An 8,978-nucleotide genomic window follows, 5' to 3' on the forward strand; every position below is an offset into this window, starting at 1 on the left:
TATACTCTTTGTTCCCCAAGTTGCTTTTGGTCATGGTGTTTATCACAGTAACAGAAACCAAACTAAGACACTTATACATCTACTATTGTATAAAAATGTCTTGGGTAAGAACAGCTAGAGAGTAAAGGAAATTAAGAAGCCCACATCTACTCAAATGTCTCAAGGAACTATAATTAAGTCTTCATTGTTGGTAGCAGAGTTTTGACTTCACTTTTTAATAATAAGAAGAAAAAATATTTCAGAGGAAAACCAGGGGCTGGAGCCATAGCTCAGCAGTTAAGAGCATGCACCACTCTTGCAGAAGACCCAGGTTTGGTTCCCAGCACCCACCCAGGTGGCTGGCAACTGCCTGTGTGACTCCAGCTACAGTGGATCAGATGCCCTCTTCTGGCCTCTGTGGGCAATTTCACTGACAGGCACATAGGCACACACAATGAAAAATCTTTTTTTTTTTTAAAAAAAGGAAATGTATGCTTCCCATATGTTGCTAATTGGTCAATGAATAAATCACTGATTGGTCAGTGGCCAGGCAGGAAGTATAGGCAGGACTAACAGAGAAGAGAATGGAGAGAACAGGAAGCTGGGTGAGGGAGACATTGCGAGCCGCCATCAGGACAAGGAAGATGTAAAGTACCGGTAAGCCACAAGCCACGTGGCAAGGTATAGATTAATAGAAATGGATTAATTTAAGCTGTAAGAACAGTTAGCAAGAAGCCTGCCACGGCCATACAGTCTGAAACCAATATAAGTCTCTGTGTTTACTTGGTCGGGTCTGAGCGGTTGTGGGACTGGTGGGTGGCAGAGATTTATCCTGACTGTGGGCCAGGCAGGAAAACTCTAGCTACACCCATAGGTATTATACATTTTAAAGATGATTCAATCATAGTGAAACATAAGAATTTCTGGCTTCATTTAACCCACCCCTATCATGCTGGATCCCCAGGCACTGGAGTTATATGCAGTTGTGAGCAGTCCAGCATGGGTAATAGGAATTGAACTCAGGTTTTTGGCAAGAGCAATATACACTCTTAACAACTGAATCATCTTGACTAGGGATTGGGGCCGTGGCTCCCAGTGCTGAATTACACAGGTGGAGCTGCATACTGTGTCACTTTCTAAGGCAATTTTAACCACCAGGAGTTCGAGAAGGTTCCAGGATTCAGAGAGGCATTGGCTTTTCATAATTGCATTGCCTTAGTGTATTTTTGTTTGCTAATGGCACACACAATACCACGCATAGAGTAAATAGAAAAAAAAGAGATTTGCTTTGGCTCAAAGTGCTGGCCCAAGGGGCCATGTCTAACTATGGTTCCCCCGACATAGTCCTAAGGTGGCCCAGGGTGTCATGTATCAAGTGACAGAGTATATGCCAGGGACCCAGTCAAACTGGCTTTACCACAGCCCTACTCTCCAGATAACCCATTAATCTGTTAATTGCATGAATGGATTAATCCATGCGTGAAGGCAGGGCACCAATCACCTCTACAAGATCCCACCTCCTAATAGCTCATAATGGGGATTAGATTTCGACATGAGTCTTGGATAAGACAAGCCGTATTCAAGCCACAGCAGCCATAATGCTGCGAAATTGAGCTGCTTAAGACCACAGGCATTATCTCACACAGTTTCTCTTGACTGACTATCCAGGCACATGCTTAGTTTCCAAATTCTGGAATTTGGGAGTAGTTCATTTGTTGGTTCCGGCTCAGTAGGTTACAGTTCAGCTGTCAAACATTCAGGGCTAGAGGATCAACATCAAGGTAGTCACATGGTTGTTGGCAAGCTTTGCCTCCTTCTAAGCTGTTGGGAAGAGTGTAGGCTCAGCTTATTCCCCTTATGGGACCTACTACCACACTTCCTGATGGTTGAAAAATATGTAGCAGTTGGCTTCCCTCCAGGGTAAGTAATCAAAATGGGGTAATTTGAATATCTTTTAAAACATAATTTCATCAATGGGGCTGGAGAGATGGCTCAGCTGTTAAGATTACTCACTTCTCTTGCAGAGGGCCCAAGTTAAGTTCCCAGCACCGACAGTGGGTGGCTCACAACTGCCTGTAACTCTAGGTCCAGGAGATTCAACACACTCTTCTTACACACATGTGCAGACCACACACATACACATAAATAAAACAAAATCTTTTTAAAGTGACAATCCATCACTTTTGTCTCAAGCTATTTATTGGTCACACAGTTCAAAGTGGGAGGGACCACACAAGAGTATGATGGCATCACTGGGAGCCATCTTGGAAGATGGCAGCCACATCTCTGGATCACCTACATAGCTTTGGCCAAGAGTAAGTGCTGGGAGGAGTTGTGTGGATTTGCATTTGGTTCCTATGTCTTCCACTCTGAGGAACTCTGTGAGTGGAGGGGCTGACTGACATGCCAGAGTCTCCTAGAAATTCCATCCGCTATTAGACTATAATCATGGTGAATCAAGTGAGGACATTCAGAGATTTGAGGAGTCAAGCACTGTATTTAAAGGTTGAGGTCTCAGTGTGGAGCCAGTCTAGGACCTTAAAATGAAATGAGTTTGGACCATTTCTCAGCTTGCATAGAACTGTCTTTCATAAAGTCAGAGACATGCACTCTTGAACAGTCTTGTGAAAGAGGCTGGGCCTATAATGAGTCCTTGGAGGCTAACCCCATTGTGCATGGAGAGGGCAGGGCTCTCAGCTGGGTCAGAGTGCCAAGAGTAATTCAAAACTTCAATCTTTAATCTCTGGTATAATGTTTTTGGCTGTCACAACTCCTTCATCAAAACAAAAATCTTTCTCAGCTGCCGCCCTGGAGTCTCCTGCTTCCCCAGCAGAATCATGTTTCTGACGCTGTTAGAAAACCAAGAAAGGAAACAGGCTGAGACTGGGCAGTAAAGTCATTTGGGATCTGGGGAGCTCAAAGACTGAGGTCAGGCAGCTACTGGACTCTAGAACTTCATGGACATTAAGAACCATATGTATTCATTCATATGTATGTGGGAGTCTGCCAGAGTCCAGCTCCGACCTGTCGAAGGATTGTAGGGGGCGGAGAGAGAGGAATGAGGAAGTATTAGATAGAAATATAGATGGAGACGGTAAAATAGAGACACAGGATAGCTTCGGGAGGGCCCTGGATCAATACCCAGTCACCCCAAGGTTTATTCTGAAGGGCTTTTTGTACATGCCAAGGGGCAAGGCAAAAGACCTTCCCTTTTCAAGATCAAAGCACAGCATATAACCAAGTGTAGACCCTTCAAAACACCTGGTCACCACGCCCCTGGCCAAGTCATCCCATTATACATGCCTGCTGGGTAAAACAAACTCAGATTCTCTGACCTTGAGTAATTGGGGCCCCCAAATATGTACATTGGGAATGTGGCATGAACACCAAATATCTGTTCCATAGCATCACAGGCAGGGTCTGTAGTTCCCATGGAGCTTCTAAGAGACTTAGGGAAAAGCACGTGTGCAATTCAGTGATTTCATTGGGCTTCTACTGTCTTAAAAATATTTTACCAGTCATGATAGGCTAGGTTATACCAATGCCAACCTCTGAATCTTGGTGGTCCAATGGTTTATTTTTGTTCGTGCTTCATGCCCACAGTGAGCTGACTGAGGTAATCTCATTGCACTCACTCTGGGGAGCAGGCTGGTAAAACAGTTACTATTTTGAACCTGGAATGTGATGACCCCAGAAAGAACATTCTGGAAAAGTCTATACCAGAATTAAGTGCTCACTCCAAATAGAAACACATCATTTCTAGTCGTTTCCACTCATAACACATTGACTGAATTGGTTTTATGATCCAGTCCAACTACAAGGGACTAAGAAATATAATCTTCAATGCATCTGTAATATACGATTGACAGCCATATTAACAGTCATCGTTGGCATCCCAATGAAACAAACCCAGAATTCTTCTTCTCTCCTTTCCGTGTACCTTAATTTCCCAGGTCACCAATTCATCTGCCTTAGTATCTGCAGCTGCCTCCAGCTCTCATTGGCTGATCCTGTGCCAAGCAAGCCAACAAGATAATTTCAGTGATAGAGTTCTTAAGCACCAGCCTCCTGGGCAGCAAGGGGTGGGAGGTGTGAAGAGTGGGGACCCCAGGGGCAGGACTCAGGGAATGAACAGACTAGTCACATTGAGACTGTATTCAGGCAGGATTAAGGAAATCACAGTTACTCCTGGCTTTCAGTTTCCACTGTGAATTAGTATCTCCCAAGAGAAGGGAGACTTTTCTGTTTCTTCCAATCAACAGACAAAGGGGAGAGAGTGGACCGTAAGTATCATTGGAAGAGGGTTTATGAGAAAGAGATTCTCATGCTTTCCATGTATATCATTCTATCTGTGGCCAGTGACTGTGTTCTTCTGTTCTAGAGAGTCAGGTGTTTTTGCATGGGTAAAGGTGATTTCAATTGAAAAATAAAATAGGGATCAGTGTTTGGTGACTGTGAACTTGGGTGTCTTTTCCATCCATTTCAGAAGTCCCCAAGGTCAGCAGCAGAACTGCTCATTGACAAATTTGGAAAACTCAGTGGTGAGTGCCAGTGGACAGCCTGGGGCTTTCTCTTAATGCCCTCTAGTCTCTCCCCTGCCCAGCGCTGCCTTCCTGTTTGACCGCAAACCTGAGCTCTTGGCTAGCAAGGTGCACATGGGCAGATGTAGTGTGAAAACTTCTACCGCTGAGTCCACCCTTTCCTCACCCCCTCACCACCAAGAAGGACCTGCCACCTTGCTGGGATGCTTTGACTGGGGAGCAGACTGGCTCTCCTTCACTGTGGCCGTGCCAAGCCCGTTAGGGACTCATGAGACATTGTGCAGATCCTGTCACTGGGGATCAAGAAACTTCACGTTGTTAGTGGTGTGGGCAGCTTCACCAAATCCGCTCCTCCTGTCGCTGCAATTCTACACTCCCTTTTTCTACATGGTGGTTCCTAGCCTGTGAACTCTGAATTTAGGGGGTCAAGCCCTTTCTGGATCTCCAACCTAAGCGTGGACTTAATTTAGAGCCTTGGATTGGGAGTTGCCTGCCACTGAGGTATCTAGTAAGAAAGACACAGGTTTAATTCTGCTTTCCATTTTTTTATACATATATCCATTAAGTACCTAAGTAGCAAGGACACACATAGACTGCTGCCTGTCCTGTATCCATTCCACAGCCCAACTATGATTGTCTCTGAGTAAGACCATGTTTCTCTTGAAAAATTCTTTGTGGACTTCAGCCTTGCAGTTTGAATGGGGGACTGTCAATCACAGTCTATGGGGCGGGCACATGACTAGAGGTTGACGAATCAGAGCAGTAGTAACGACCAGCCCTTCAGTGGTCTCATGCCTTCCTTCTGCAAGTGGCCTTCCTTCTTGTTTATCTGGCTCCTGGTGGAGAGAGCTTTTTATTTTTGGCAACTGGTCTATTAAGAGGTAAGTTTATAATTTGTTAGTCTCCGGCTGCCTTCTAAATACTGGTCCTTACACCCACTGATCAGCACAGCCCACACCCCTCATCAAAAAAGCCTCTTTTTGCAGCAGATGGAGGCTGTTACAGAGAAACTATAACTGGTCAAAGTGCGGAGCTTATGTGACTGTGGGGAGCCCATCCCCAATGGGACATCTACAGTACCACCCCTAGACCCAAGGCCCAGGGAACAGCGAGGAAGAGAGGGGCAGAAGGTCCGTAAGAGCTGGAGGACCAGGGTGGTTGCTGCCAGGCAGTGTCTTCTAGATAGGTGGGATGTTGCACCCATAAATCTGAACAATGTGGCTGCCTGCACAAGATTTGCTGAAGACTACACCAGCCAGCATTCCAGTATGGGGGTGGAGAGGGGGCTCGCAAGGCCCCACCCCTCGATGAAGAGCTACAGGCAAGTCACAGCTGCTGAGGGAAGGAGAATACATTTTCTTCATGGACCAGCCCCCTGATAGCTTTCCATAGGCAACTGGTCGGCTCTATTCTCAGGCAGATATGGGCAACACTAATCAGACTCAGCAGGGTGTGTGTGTGTGTGTGTGTGTGTGTGTGTGTGTGTGTGTGTGTGTATGAATTATAGAAGAGGAGATGAATTTGAGATGGGGTTTGGGGGTTACATGGGAGAAGTGGATACAATGAAAACACACTGTACCTGTGTATGAAATTCTGAAAACAATTTTAAAAGTTAAATAAAGAGATGCACACAAAAGTACCCAGGATCCATGCCCCTTGCTAGAGAGAAATGCAGTCTTCCATTAGAGACAGAGGACTCAAAGCAATAGAGAGCTCTGCAAGAATGTTCCAGAAATACCCTGTGATCCTACTTATCCAAAGCCCCAGCTGTACCCACAGTCGTCCTGAAGCCAGGAGCACTTCCTTTTTGTCTAGGATATACTTAATTGGATTTCTGTCAGGAGCAAGAGAGCCCCGGCTGCTCTGGTAGGGGATTAGGGAGAATGTGTGTGCAGTTCTGGGTTCCTGGCCATCGTGCCACCTTCGACCCAAATCCCTGACTATTTGGATTAGGTGAAACGATGGCAGAAAGTCAATAGTGATCAACTCTCCCTAAATGGGTCAGGGAGTCCATACCCAAGAAGCCATGCCTGCTTCGGAATACAGAAAACACCACGACAGAATGAGAAGCTTAATTTAAGTGGGGCTGTGTGGGTAATCTGCAGCAGGAGCCATCCTTCCAAAACCACGCTTATGTATTTGAACCCGATCTCGTGTGCTGTGTAGACCGCTGCCATGACTGCTGTCCCAGGCTCCACTGATCTGCCTCAGGCTGGTTTCTCTTATTTTTAGGTGGTAGATGGAAGAAATTAGACACTACAAACGGCTTCAGAGGTTCTGGAAACAGATTCTGTGCTCGCCTTACTGTCCATAAAGGGGTGAAGCCGAGAATGAATGGTGCAAGGTTTGTAATTGGCAAACCTCAACCTAGGGCTCTCATCAGAGAATCTCATCAATGCTCAGCCCAAAGGGAGGGTGCCTGGACCTCTTTGCTGGCTTGTGGACTAACCAACACCGCCACCTAGCGGGAAGCTTTGGAAATCACCCCCCAGCTTCCATACCCATCAGAACTGAGGCTCAGGGGCATCCTATCCTCTCCGCCTCAACTCAGTGAAGCTCTTTTTTACTTAGGTTCTTTGCGTCCAGTCTTTGTGCTGCTGTGTACACGAGCACCGTTCTCTACGTGGAAATGGGGCTCCCTATTCCACATAAAAAACAGTAGATCTCATCCGTGATTCCTGAACTCCATTCACTCGCTTGAGATAAGGTAACATGTAAATACTGTCCCCCAAAGCAGCATTTTTTTCTGAATCTCCTACTGTCTGCTTTCCATGGTCTTCAGCCTCCCCAGTTCTTACCCAGTAAGTTTAGGAATTGTCACTCATGCTTTTGCAGTTCTTCAGGAAGATCCCAACATCTCCCCTCCCCTGTTTGATGAGCCAGCAAAATCCCCCAAATCCTAGGGCATTGTTACCTAGCCTGAAGGGCCACCATCCCTAGACAGCCTTTAATGTCAAAGCTATTGCTCAAAAGCTGCCATTCGGAAGGTACCAAGCATACCTTACCACTGGCAGTTGTCATAGCTCAAACACTGATGCTGTGTCCAACGCTCGCATACTCTATACCCTACAAGGACACAAGAGGACCAAGGTCTCTGCTTTGCACTCAAGGACTGGAAAACTATTCCGTGGGGAAGCTCAGCTCTACTCCCAACTGACTCATTTATCTCTGAACCTCAGCTTCTGTTCACTGTCTCTTTCCTCAAGCCTGGGGTGAGAAGAACAATGCCTCTACTAGGGTAGCCGGCATCTTCCTACAAAGCCAACTGTGATTCTTGTCGCCCTCAGTACTTCAGTGTGAAGTGTGGCCGGGATTGAAACCTGGTGGGAAAACTAGAGAGCTCCCCCTTATTAGTCTGTTTCTTGTCCTGTGTAGGAAGGGGAGATGATGATAAATTCTTGCATCTAGATTCCAGGCATCAACCCAGATGGGTTTATTTAAGGAGACACTTGAACTGTCATCTACTTGTGGTATGTTATATTCATCCTGGAACCCAATGTGCTGAGGAGGGTGGGAGTAGAGAAATGAATGAGCAGAAGATAGAAAAAGAGCAAGAAGGGCACCCCAAGGTGCCATTAAAATAAGTAGAAAGTGACCACAATTCTAGTCAGTTGATGATCTTTCTCTTTCTAAAAGTATGTGTATGTGTGTCTATATGTGGGTATGCTCACCTAAGTGCAGGTGCCTGTGGAGACCAGAAGACGGCATCAGAGCCCTTGGAACTAGCATTACACACAGTTGTGAGCCACCTGATATGGAGGGGGGGCGCTGAACTGGGATCATCTGCAAGAGCAGCAGGCAAGTTTAACTCCTCCGGCCATTTGATGGTCTCTTAACATGATTTCCTACCTACTTTCACGCAATGCAGAATGGAAGTTGTTTAAATGTAATGATTTGGTGGCTCCATTTTATTCTTCCAGGATAATGAGTGAAGCCGAGTGTGGAGGTGTTCTTCTTCTGTGTCTACTGTTGAACCTGTGGTTGGTTTTTGGTTGGTTTTTTTTTTTTTTTTTTTTTTGGTTTTTCAAGACAAGGTTTCTCTGTGTAGCTTTGGAGTCTGTCCTGGAACTCACTCTGTAGCCCAGGCTGGCCTCGAACTCACAAAGATCCACCTGCCTCTGCCTCCCAAGTGCTGGGATTAAAGGTGTGTGCCACCACCGCCCAGCGAACCTGTGTTTTTAACGGTTGGTATTGTCAAAATAAATCCCAATGATTATGGTGATCCTTTCATGTTGATGGAAGACTCCACCCTGAATTTCCCAGGATTAGGGCCTTTCTTCTCCACCCACCTCCTGGGAACAGCTTTGAAGATAGAGTAATTGGGGAGTGTCTACATGAGCAAGACTTTAGGTGGCCTGAAGGAAGGCGACAGTCTGGCTCCATGCAGCAGGGGCTCGTTCTTGCTCTTTCTGTGCTGGAGAGTGTTCAGTTCTACGTAGAAAACTCTTTTAAAACATT

The sequence above is a fragment of the Peromyscus californicus genome, unplaced genomic scaffold, assembly GCF_007827085.1.
Source record: "Peromyscus californicus insignis strain IS unplaced genomic scaffold, ASM782708v3 Scaffold_19__1_contigs__length_69161282, whole genome shotgun sequence".
Taxonomy (NCBI): Eukaryota; Metazoa; Chordata; class Mammalia; order Rodentia; family Cricetidae; genus Peromyscus; species Peromyscus californicus.